This window comes from Hippopotamus amphibius, chromosome X (assembly GCF_030028045.1).
Source record: "Hippopotamus amphibius kiboko isolate mHipAmp2 chromosome X, mHipAmp2.hap2, whole genome shotgun sequence".
NCBI classification, from domain to species: Eukaryota; Metazoa; Chordata; class Mammalia; order Artiodactyla; family Hippopotamidae; genus Hippopotamus; species Hippopotamus amphibius.
The window spans coordinates 2817237-2830514 of NC_080203.1; the positions used below are offsets into that span (position 1 = coordinate 2817237).

At 39.9% G+C, this 13278-nt stretch overlaps 1 protein-coding gene across 5 annotated transcripts in view; it reads left to right on the forward strand.

Annotated features, from left to right (window-relative positions):
• Window positions 1–487: 487 nt before the first annotated feature.
• Window positions 488–13278, forward strand: part of MECP2 (methyl-CpG binding protein 2) — a 54096-nt gene continuing 41305 nt past the window's right edge. For 4 of the 5 annotated variants that reach the window (XM_057717824.1, XM_057717825.1, XM_057717826.1 and 1 more), the window contains exon 1: window positions 488–611. The gene's annotated coding sequence lies outside the window, so the exon portion shown is untranslated. Of the gene's footprint in view, window positions 612–1960; window positions 2115–13278 lie in introns of all 5 variants that reach the window. The other variant, XM_057717828.1, reaches the window with a different exon arrangement.

Here is a 13278-nt window from a genome sequence, read left to right on the forward strand (position 1 = left end):
CAGGGTACTTGGTTTCTGTTGGTGCTGCCTTTTTTCTCTCAGGGTTAAAGCCTCTTTATGTGATGTTACAGCAGCTTGTTGCAACTTCAGCTGCTTGAAAATGAAGGGAGACTTTGTCTGTGGATTTCATGTGTTCTCCTGGGATGTTATTTTGATGTTGCATGTTCTCTTGAACACGTCTTCTCTCCCTGAGTATTTCTATATGACGTGTTGCAAGAAATACTAACCAGGGATCGCTACTAACAGTATGCTTTATAGTGTCAAAATGTCCCTCAGATGTGACAAGACCTGTGATAGTGTCGGTTCTAACACGCATGTGTGTTATGTGCCAGTAAATTGTAGTTTATCCTTTGTTTCTAGCTAGGTAAGCCGGGAAATAGTATAGTACTTTGTCTGTATGTTTATCTTCAAAATGTCCCAAATAGCCCTGGGAAAAAGGTCGTGCAGCACAATGGGGGCTTTCAACTTACGATTTTCTTTGTTTTAGGCTCCATAAAAATACAGACTCACCAGTTCCTGCTTTGATGTGACATGTGACTCCCCAGAATACATCTTCCTTCTGTAGACCAGCTCCAACAAGATTCCATGGTAGCTGGAATGTTAGGGCTCAGGTAAGTAACCTTCCTTTTTTTTTTTTTAGTATATGTCCTGGTTTGGCCATCTGTTTTTAAAAAAAAAAAAAGGAATAAAACAAGATGTACTACTCTTGGACAGTATAAAAGTACCCCAACGACTAAAGACATAACTGTGCCAAACTGTGCCATATAATAAAAAAAAGTCACTTCCCTGAGCCCTGAACGGTCAGTTTGGGTAGGGCTGCTTGTAGCCATGGTGTGATCTGGGGGTGGGTGTCAGATTAGAGCCGGAACTGGTGACCTGCACCTTCAGTTCACCTTCAAGCAGGTCAGCTGAGCTGAGAGTGCTTTGACTGAGCTCTTCACCTGCCGCTACTGCTGTCGCCTAGCGGCCTTCAGCACTGTGCTTTGTTTGCTTTGGTCTTGGGTAAATGACTTCCTGGTCAACATTAGTGAGTGGCGGTAATGCATTTTCAGACGCGGGAACTGGTGTGTGGTCCCCTGGAAGGATGACCTCCTGAAAGCTGTTGCCAGACAGCTGAGCCTATGGCTAATGGCGTGTGCTTGCCGCACTCCTCTCACGGGGACTGCAGAGAGCACCCAGATACACTTCTGGCTCTTGAGACTCTAGAGCAGAATGAATGCCTTTTGAAAAGCTGGGAAGTTAAGCCATTTGAGTCTGACATTCAGGGGCTCTATCAGCCTTGCTTTGGGCTACTTTGACGCTACTGCGTGGACTTTAATTTTGTAAAAATGAGTGGTTGCTTAATTTTTCACCTGTCAGGCTCAATATGTTAAGCTTTTTTAGAGTCAGGGGTCACTCCACATTTGCTGTTTTGACATCTGGATTTCAAACATTCCGTGTGGTAAGACAGAACGTTCTAATTTGATTTTTTTTTCATTTCTTTTCCTAAGAAAGAAACGGTGAGTTAATACACATATGCTGCCATTGTGATTCCAGATGAGACCCTCAAGTAGCACTTTGTTGTATCTCTCTAGTGGCTTCTGATGCCTCAGTATAAAGCTGCGTGGATGTCTGTAACAGATAGCCCATTTCAGGTCTGTGTGAGGGGCAGAGTTTGGATGGAGGAGAATAAAAGGTGTAGAAGGAAGTGAAGAGCATCACACTGCCTCCAAGTCCCAAGTTGGGTTCCACTCCTGATCCTGTGACTCAAATTGTCATTCCCATTTACCACTGCTGGGTGTGCTCTGGGCCCTGCTGACAGGGTGTTCTTTGTACGCCATGTATTTATGCTGGTGGGAGTTGTGAGGCTGGCACTTTGTGCATTGTCTCAGGAATTATGTGGACTAAATGTAATATAGGCAGTGAATGGGTTTCTTCTGATAGATATTAGGCCTGAGGGGGTGATTTATGTTTTTAATAGTCTTTTTCTCAGATTACGGATGGATTTTATAAAACAGACGGTGGTGACTATAGTTTCTTCTAAGAAATGTAGAAAGGAAGAGATGTTTTTTAAAATGTCTCTTATTACTTATGAATGGGAAAGACGGCCATTTGAGCTTCAAGGAACTTTGAAGGTAATTCTCAAAGGACAGAACCTGTCTTTAATAGATAAGTGCTTGATATCTTGCTATTTTTCTTTTCCTTTTTAAGAATTTAAAAAAATAATACATACTTTTTTATAGAAAATTCAAACCATTTTAAAGTATATCAAGTAAAAAAGTGAAAGCTCCCCATTACTCTCTGCACCCACTACCCAGAGTAACTATTAATTGCTGTTAATAGCTTAACATAGATCTTTCTGAATCTTCTTCTCAGACTATGCAAATATGCACCTTTTGTATTTTTGACAAAACAAGGATGGTATTGTACATATTCTGCATCTATCCATGTGACACATTTCTCTGCCTTATTTCTGTTAGATAGAAACGTGGTTTTGTGCCAGTTTACTGTCATGCATTGTCCCCCTATTGGTTTTTCTAACGGTTTACTATTAAAGATGCTATTGGATTGAACTTCCTCATGTGCCAGTCTTTTTGAAGAATGGCTGCCTAGACTTGGAGTTGCTGGTGGGTACTACCAGATCACCTTCCAAAATGTCTATCCTATTTCCCACGACATCTTAGAAAGTGCCACTTCCCGTATGCTCCCAGAATTGGATATCCATCTTTTAAATTTGGGCTCCTTGGGTTATTACTGGGGCTGAACATCAGTGGTCATTGGCCATTTGTATTTGGTCTTTGTGAATTGCCTGTTCATATTCTGCATTTATTCTTCCAGCAAGATATTTCTTTTTAAGTCAATTTATAAGAACTCTTAATGTATTAAGCATATTAATTCTTTGTCATCATGCAGATATTCTTCCTACTTTGTCATATATCTTTTGATCCTGCTTGTCTTTTTGATATATAAGATTTGTGTTATGGTTTCTTCTTTTGCTTTTATACTTAGAAAGCCCTTTTCTACTCTAAAAACATGGCAATGTTCATCCATATTTTCTTTCTTCCTAAAAAACTTGATGATGTGCTATATTCAAACATACATATTCAATACATGCAAAAGAATCTTATAGGTGATGGAACTTCCCTGGTGGTCCAGTGGGTAAGACTCCATGCTCCCAATGCACGGGGGCCTGGGTTCCATCCCTGGTCAGGGAACTAGATCCTGCATGCATGCCGCAACTAAGAGTTCGCATGCTGCAACTAAGAAGTCCACATGCTGCAAGTAAAAAAAAAAAAAAAAGACCCCGCATGCCACAATGAAGATCCTGCGTGCCGCAACTGAGACCTGGCGCAGCCTAAATAAATAAATAAATAAATAAATAAATAATTTTAAAAATTTATTATCAAAAAAAAGTCCTTTCTTTAAAAAAGATATCATAGGTAAGTTGTCCTGTGTTTTTTTGTATGGTATATAAAATACTTGTTTTTGTATTTAACTTTGGGATGGGATGTGGTCTAGAGCCCACCTAGCCAGTTGTGTCATAGCCATTTAGTGAAGCAGTCATCTGGTCTTCACCTTTATCATATGCTGACTTGAAGTGAACAAAGCATCTCTTACTTTTTTCTTTCTGAATTTTTGTTTGTGAGGCTTGATGGCAAGCCTGTCAGCAGGTAATCATTTATTCATTCACCCAACAAATATTTTAGCGCCTGCTTTGAGCCAGGGGCGGTGCTGGGCCTCCAAGTGCTGCCGCCTTAACTGGGCGAGGGGTGCCGGGGCAGGCTACAGAGGTCATGATGCCAGCTGCATGGCTACAGTGCTCATTCCGGAAGACTCAAGAAAATAGTGGACCTTCACAAAAGTAGGTTTTACATAAACTAGGAGGAATCCAGAAGGTGTGTGTGTGCATGTGTGTGTTTCAAGCTCTGACATAGAAGTTAGAGCTTTAGGGTAGACTGCAACATAAGCATAGTTTGTTTTCTAACTCATGTAATTGCAGGCTGATTTGTGTCTTGATTTATGATGAGGGCTTTTTGCTGTTAAAATAGTTCTGTATTCACCTGGCTTGGCTGTGATGGAATAAAAGTTGCGTACTGATAAAAATGGTAATGTTCTTCTGTGATGATTTTGAAGCTTTCTGTAATAGCTGATGAAAAATAAAGAGGATTTTAGTGAATATAATCTTAGGGGAATAAGTGTAATTTTTTGCAACTTGCATCATTTAAATCTAATAAATACCCTCAAAACTGAAGTGGAATCCTGATTTTTGTTTTTTACTTAAAGAAATGATATAAATGACTTGTGAATAAGGAAAATGCTTCTTGTATAAGGTTGAGGTTTTTTAATGATTTTTTTAAAATAGGTATAGAGTACAGAATGAAAAAAGTGGTATACAAGGTTACATGGTGTAAGATCTCCTTGCCACCCTGTCCGCAGACATCCATTTCTCTCCCTGAAGGCAATCATCATTAACAGTTTCTTATTAATCTCTGTGTGTGTGTGTAATTTTTAAATCGTGGTAAAATAGTCATAACGTAAAATCTACTGTTTTAGCTATTATTAAGTGTACAGTTGGGTGACATTAAGTACATTCTCCTTGTTGTGCAGCCATCACCACTATGTATCTCCAGAACCCTTTTTATCTTGCAAAACTGAAATGTTCCCTGTTAAATCATAATTCCCCATTCCTCCCTCCTCTCCCAGCCCCAGGCAATGACTCTTCTACTTTCTGTCTCCTATGAAATTGACTATTCTAGATACCTCATATTATATATTTTTATATATGTGTTCATGTATATTATTTTATGTGTGTGTCTGCACACACAAAGGTGTATGTTTTTTTGCCAGACAGTAAGATACTGTGCACATTTGCAAAGTTTGCTCTTTTTAATTAATATATCTTGGTGATTGGTCGGTATCAGTTTCTATAGAGGCATGTCACTTTTTTTATAAGAACTTTTATTGAGATATAATTGACATACAATAAACTACATATGTTTAAAGTGTACAATTTGATATTTTTTTCTTATTAGTAATGTATATATGGCAATCCCAGTCTCCCAATTCATCCCACCCCAGAGCCGTGTCACTCTTTTTAAGGGTTGGGGTAGTAGTCCATTATGGATGCATTGTAATTTCTTTAACTGGTTTTCTCTTGCTGAATATTTACGTTTGCAATGTTTTTTATTTCATTAATGCTGTAGTGAATAGTCTTTTACATAATGCCATTTTGCTCACAGCCAAGTTTATCTGTAGGAGAAATTCCTAGAGATGGAACTTGCTGGGTCAAAGAGTATATGCTTTTTAACCTTTGATAGGTATTGCTAAGTCAAGGATGGCCTTTTAATTGCACAGTTGTAGAGAAAAAAACTGCATATGAGTAGATAAACACAAAAATGTATGATTGCACTGCAATTTGTAGAGATTAGAGAGCTGTTTATTAGGCTAGGAAGAAATCGTTTTCAGCAGTTAGCATGAGAAAGCAACACTTCGGAAGCTTCCATTTCATGAACTGTGTGTGAGCAGAGGCTGAGACAGGACCCTTTACTTGGCAAGGGGAACTTCAGCCTGTTGTCGTTTGTGAATCTTGAAGAAAATAGAGCATTTTTATTTTGGTACTGTTCTAAGTTTCAGTGGCTCTTTGGGACTCAGGGTTGAAGAGTGCTGCAGCTGCTGGACTTTGTGTCTTATTTGTATTGTAATGTGCGTGAGGAATATCCTGCAAGTATTCAGGAACATATTGCTGTTGCTTCATTTCTCTTTGACTGTGGTACTCTGTATATTGCAGTACTTTATTCATGTACCCGGTACTAATTGAGCATCTATTATGCATCTATTATTTGTCAGTTCCTGTCCTAGGTGCCAGGGACTATTCCTACCCTCAGTGATCTTCTGGTCTAAAGGAAGACAGACAGGCCATTACTTTACAAGGGGATAAATGCTACAGTGGCCACTGAGGGTGCACATAAACATTAGAGGGATCCCACCTAGACTTCGGGATAGGGTCAGGGAAGAGACTGCTTTGAAAAGTGACCCCCCCCCCCCCCCCCCCCACCGCAAGACCTGAACGATAAGGCAGCATTAGCTAGTCCAGGAGAAAGTATGTGTGGAGGAGAGAGCAGCACGTATGGAGGCTCAGACAACAGAGAACTGTCAGGCTGGCTCCGAGGGTTCAGGCTGTGGGGATGAGATGTTCGGGGGTCTCAGAGCAGCTGCGCTGGCAGAATGTGCTGGTGGGAGATCGGACACAGCTGCACTGGCCGTGCCAAATAGACTCGGCTTACCTTCTGAGCCGCCTCACACTCTGAGAGGGTCCTGAGCCCCAGGAGGTGGTGCTAGGCGCTCTGGCCACCCTGCCTTTCCCCACCCCCATCCCCTGCTCTGGAGGCCATCTGCACTGAGTCGGCTGGCCACCTACCCATCAGGCCCCCAGGGCTCCTGCTCCAGATCTCTTCCTGGAACCTTCCTTCCCTCCACTTCTGCCCCAGGGCTTCTTCTCACACATGCTCCACTCTCTCATACTCGATACCAAGAGGAGGGTGAGAGCTTGCCTGGTGTGTGAATCAACTGTGGGACCAAACGCACTGCTTAGTTCTGATTTTTACTTATTATTTTTTTTTGCCAAGATTTTCGTGGTGAAGGAAGCAATGTATAAGCAAGCTCACTCCTGTCTTGTCAAGGACCAGGTCCACCCTGATGAGCCTCTGTGGACTGCACTGCTGTCATCCCCGCGAGCCCAGGCTTGGGAGGCGGGCTCCTTGGTGCCCGCTCCTCCACGCTCCCGCAGGCCATCCTGACCCCGCTGCTTTTGAGGTCCTGCCTTCCCACAGGCCTCCCGGCCCTCTTCCTCCCCAGCCTCTGTGCTCTGCTCACGGGGTAGGCTCGGGTACTTTCTCTTCAGACTTCGGAAGTGTTGGCAATTTGCCCTGTTCACATCAGCCTCCTCTTATGGAACTCGAATGGGACAGCTCCAGTGACACCCCAGCCCATGGTTGCACTTGCCGTCCTGTCTCCTGGAGGTAGCCCATCCCCCAAAGGTGATGGGGATACTCTCCATGCAAGCTCTATGCTGTGTGCCACATACCAGTATATAACTTTCGAAGGTGTTTTGCAAATTTACTGTATGTGACATTCTGCAGCTTGCTCTTTTGACACTATACTTGGCTTTTGGTCCATGTTGCTCTGTGCAGACCTTCATTCAGCATGTCTCCTTGTGCTGTGGAAACATCTTTACAACCAAAGTCCCACCAGAGCCCTGAAGGAGAATGGAATTGTCGAGAAACAAGGATTGACATCTGGTTTATGTTTACATCCTTTGGGTCTGTTAACTGGGAAGAAGGTATTTTTATTTCTGTGTTTGTGAAAGCTTTCCACAAAAAAAAGGCATCCATTTTCTAGACTTATTAATAGAGCAGTCCAAAGGTTTTATTTTTAGATTTGAAAGAAATCAAAGCAGGCGTCTGAGATATGCACATTTCCCTTCATTCCCATCTCCTTTGCAACATTCCACGTTGCTGCTAAGACACCAACTTGAGCACTTTTCAGGATGAGCTGACTTTCTACATGTAAATTATTTTTGAAAAATTAAAGCATTTTAGTTTTTCTGGGGTTTCTAGTGGTACTTAAGTTTTGACATTTCGAAAAGTTGTGTTTTAAATGTGTATATACATTTTTAGTAACTTATTTTTAAAATATAAATTTCCGTGTGTTTCTGGGTTTTGTGTTTTTGTAAACAGCAGAAGGTATTAGTCCATATTAAGTACTAATTCACTTTAATATTTCAGCTGTTTTTGGAATTACACTTGGTAAAAAAAATAGATAAATGTCTGCAGTTGTGGCAGTTTGTCTTTGTTCCTTTTAACTCCAGAATAAATAATTCTAGTGAATTATTTTTCTAGGCTTGTAAGAACACAGGAGTGATTCAAGTCATTATAATAAGTAGTTAGGGAAGTTGGAAGTCTTTTTTAAGTGGCATCACCTTTTAAGAAACTGTTAATACAGCTTGTAAGCAACTGTATAAAATTTCTTAACCACTCTTCCAGGTTGTTTAAGACAAAACAAAACAACCAACCAACCAAACAAAAACAGTATTCATTATGCTCTTTATTATTTAATTACATAAGTAAAGATCATTGTAGAAAATTTAGAAAATGCTGTGAAAATCACTCTGGAAACTCCACCATTCAGAGAAAACTGCTGTTACTCTTTGGTGTGTTTCTTTCATCTAGAGGGTTCTGACTCAGGATTGACAAGTCAGGGGTTCTGTAACCTTGGATGGGAAGAATACTCCATCTTTATTTTCACTAACCTCTCACTGAAAATTTAGTGACAAATATAGGCAGCAGACCATGGTAGTATTAGGAGTACCTGTGATTTTGTCACCAATAGAGATCAAAGATGCTTTCATATCATATTACAGTTACAGAGATTTTGAAATATCACTTGTGTTCATCACAATTCAAAACTTAGCTATTAGACCCACCTCTACATCTGGTTATTTAGTAGTGTACTAAAGAAGCATATATTACTCTAGCACCAGTTCTCAAAGTAAGTCGTTAATCAATTTCTATGCATTTTATTTTATGCATTTTAAAGCATTCTTCTAAGGAGTGGTTCAGAGGGCCAGAAGGGCCCATGGTATGGGGTGGGATGAATTGGGAGATTGGGATTGCCATATATACATTACTAATAAAAAATATATCAAGTTGTACACTTTAAATATATACAGTTTATTGCGTGTCAATCATATCGCAATAAAAGTAAAAAAAAGGGGGGGCCCATGGCAGAAAAAGGTTAAGAATGCCGGTTGTGTCCATTGTACCACGCAACTACAAATACAAGAACAGCCAGCACTTGAGTGGTACTGTGTTGGGGAAAGAGATTCAGAAAAGCCCTAAAGCATAGATGCAGTAAAGAGAGACAGAATGACGTTAAAACTTAGTTCAGATTATTATATCAAATATTTTTTATGAACACATTTAGTGTTTTCCAGATACTGAGCAAAGTTTAATGCAACTACAACTGGCAAAAATAATAGCCTAAAAGTTATCTTTGCTATTGGCATTTTAAACATCCTTCTAGAGTATTCCTTATGCACCTGTATGCATGCATATATGTTGTTTTAGATAAATGGGATCATATAGTATGTGCTGTTGTAACTTGCCTCCTTTCCTCAATGATAATGTTGTAGATATCTTTCCATGTCAGTAAAAATATATATCATCACTTTTCCCTAAAGTAAAAATAACTTAATTGTATTTTCTATGGAAGTATTATCTGTTTCGTGAAAACAAAAATGTTTTTTAGAAAATATAGAAAGAGGAAAAGTAAGAATTGCCTGTAAATCTGCCATCTACAGATAGATAACATCTGGATAATGTTTGTTTGTCTTGAAGGACTTTTAAATATTTATTTATTTATTTATCTATTTGGCTGTGCTGGGTCTTAGTTGTGGGGTGCCGGATCTTCATTGTGGCATGCGGGATCTTTAGTTGGGGCATGCAGGATTTAGTTCCCTGGCCAGGGATCACACTTGGGCCCCCTGCATTGGAAGGACAGAGTCTTAACCGCTGGACCACAAGGGAAGTCCCTGGATAATGTTTTTACATCATCATTTTTAATGACCACCTGACATTTTATAGATGGCTATACCTTGATTTAATTAGTGTTGTTTCCATTGTTTCTGTGCTTCCGTTGCTCCAAATGATGGGTACGGCTGTGTGCTGACCATTCTACTTTGTGCCTGTGTCTCTAGTTTGTGTCTCTAACCTCCCACTTGAGCCCCACATTGGATGGCCTCTTCAGTATTTCCCCTGGAGTTGCTCATAGACATCTCAAACGTAACAGGTCCCAAGCAAAACTCTTGGGTTTTTTTTTTTTCCCCCTTCAAATCTGCTTCTCCTCCTAGTTTCTCTCTCATTAGATAGCATCAACATCCACCCAGTTACCAATCTAAAATTCTAGGAGTTGTCCTTGATTCTTTTCTTTTCCTCACCTTCCTCTAATTCACCAGCAAGTCCTGTGGGCCTCTACATTCAAAATGTACCCCAAAAGCAACCACTTCCCACCGTCTCCACTAAGACCTCAGTCCCTGCCACAAGTCACTTCTCAGATGGATGTAGTGGGACTTTGGGTGACATATTGAACAGCTTTCTAACCAACACTAGGAAACACTACATGTTTCATAGGCCTGTTTGTTACAGTGACACTTACTTCTAAACGATGGAATTGTTCCACATTTTGTAACTTTTTCATCTGGCCAGTACAGTTCAGTTTAAGTACTGAGTTTCTTGCTGCTCCCTGCTGAAGGATCTGCAATTCATCAGGCTGTCATCCAGCCATTCATTCCATGATGGAGTCGGGTGTCTACAGTACCTGGGGCACTGTGGTAGGCAGGCTATAGGGTGGCTGAGACAGGTTGGTATTTCTCCTCGTGGAGCTTAAGTTTGGCTGGAGAGACAGATTTTAAATAATTCACAAGTAATTATGTAATTACAATGGGTTAAGTGCTCTAAAGTACAAGTTGGGGGGAGTGTTCACTGTGATCATGTGTAATGCAGGAACAGCCCAGACTTGGGATGGATAAGGAGGCCTGCCCTAGGGAGAAGGTGCTGAATTGGGGAAGCAAGGGGCTGAATAGATGTGGGCAAGGCACAGAGTGGAGGAGGGCTTTCCTGATGGAGAAGAGCATTTGTGAATGCCCTGTGTCTGGCAGGAGTTTAAGCATATGAGATACTCAAGCAGCCCAGTGTGGCTGAAGCAGAGCAGGGGTGGAGGGATGACAGAGATGCAGGCTGAGAGGTTGATGAGCTGGGTGCAGGATTTTTGATGTTAATGTCAGAGCAGTAGGAAACTATTGAAGGGTTAGGTGGTTTGGATTTTGATTTTTTTTAATCAAAATATTACAGCCACTTGATAACAACGTAACCTCTCTGAAAGGGGGTTATGTTGAAGACAGCAGTCTACCCCTCCTCCTTCCTGTTCCATGACCCAGAGATGCCAGCTTTTAATGGTTTCTACTTTTAGTTTCTTTGATAGTTACCATCAAAACTAAATTGTATGCTTATACATCTTTCTTGAATTGACAACATTGGGGAGTTATATTAACTCCCTGAATGAAAGAAGACAGCTTACATCACCTCCCTTGTTGAGATTCATATTCACATTTTCTCTGTAACTTTAAACAGTGGTTCCTGTTCTGTCACCTTTAGTCCATATGGCACTTCCCCTCTATATAATGGGATGTAATGATCCTGCATCAGTATAAATGGTAAATCTTTGCCTTTGATTACTAAATTCCAGAGTAAGGAGTTGGTGTAATGGTCACCTCAAATGGTAACAAAATATTTGCTGTTGTATCAATATTTTGTATTCTCTTTCATGTCAGTATGGACTCATGGAGTTTCATTTATAAAATGTTTTACAATTCAGCCAAAGTCACTATTCTTTTTTGATCAAATTATTCCAAACTTGGTCAGTGAGATTCCCTTTATGTTGGCGCCTGTATCATCTTAGCATACCCTTATTAATTAGTGTTTGAGTGATTCTTTTCTTTCTGGCACAAGACATTCCATCCCAATGTGTGCTTTTCCTACCCCAGAACTGGTTCCAAGAGCTCTGGATCTTTTTAGTGGGAAATGGTATTTAGAATCCAAGATTTGGATGTTAGATATGCACACTCGTACTGGGGTGACATTGCATCTAGGCTCTTTCAGTGGACAAAGCTAGAAAACATTGAAAAGTTTCTTAACTCACGAATACATAATGATATCTACAGTGGAAATTTAACATTAGAGGGTTTGTCTTTAACTTTTAATGTGTCCTTGTGTATCTTTTTCTTACACAAAAAATGCTCATTCCTAATTAACATGAAGTTATTTATCTTGTAATATACATAAAATAATTATAAAATTGTTTTACCAGTGTTACTAATAACAATAAAAATCCTATATGAAGTTTAAGGTTTCTTTTTGTCCTTAGGATACATCTCACCAAGTATGTAAAATCAGAATTATTGTGTTCAGAGTCACCTGGGGGATTTGCTTCCAGAAGTAGTGAAGTAGCTCATTTTGGACTACCCCCACCCCCACCCCCTTGCAGATAACAGCTAAAAACTCAAGACAAAAATAAAAAAACAACTATTTAAAGGCGCTAGACAGTGACTAAAAGCAGGCAGAAACTGAAGGGAAGTTGATACTTGGAAGAAGGGAACTGCATTAGATGAATTTCCTGTTTATAATGGCTTTTTACCCAAGGGCAATCCTAGTCAGTGCTGCTGCAGGGAGACTGAGACTTGGCTAGAGACCTGCAGTCTCAAGGGTTAAGGAATCAAAGGACTGAAGGCAGAAATCCTGGAAAGCAGATAGCCACTGGCAGTGGGGGGTGGGGTGGGAGGCTTCAAATTCTTCATATAAATCTATTAAACTCCAGCTAAGGCAAGAAGAATGAATGGAGATTTCAACTGCTGCCCACCATAGGGAAGACAGTTTGGACTCTGAGTTCTTTCAAATTTAATTGCCTGCTAAAATAAAACGTTGGTACTCTTCATTGGAACATAACAGAATCCAAAAGTCTGACAGTGTATCACTCAAAATATCTAGACATTTGAAGAAATAGGAAAAATGTGACCCTTACTCAAGAGCAGGGATAAGCAAATATTTTTCTGTACGTAGTTACTAATTTAGGCTGTTATAACTGTGCTCAAGGACATAAAATATGCACATAATGAAAGAACAAATTAATAGTCCTAAAAACCAGTCTTATCCATAATGCATTAAATGTAAATGGACTAAAAATTTCAGTTAAATGGCAGAGATGGTAAGCCAAATTAAAAAGCAAGGCCCAGCCATATGTTGTGTATAGGATAAGCAGTTTTAATATAAAGATGCAGCTAGGTTAAAAATAGAAGGGTGGGGAAAGATATACCATGCAAAGAGTAAGTAGGAAAGCTGGAGTGGCAATACTAATATCAAAAAAGCAGCCTTAAAAACAAAGGATATTACCAGAGTTTAAAAGACATTTCATAATGATAAAAGGGTCAGTTCATCAGGAAGAAATTAACTGTCATAAATGTGTACGTGCCTAATTACAGAGCTGCAACATACATGAAGAAAATTGGCAGAATTAGAGAAAAAGACAAATCCATAATCACACTTGGCAATTTTAATACCCTTCTCTCAATAATTGGTAGAACTAGACCAAAAAATCAGTAAGGAGTAGAACATCTGAGCATTACCAGCCACATATATACAGTAACACATTCAACAACTGCAGAGCACACATTCTTTTCAAGTGTACATG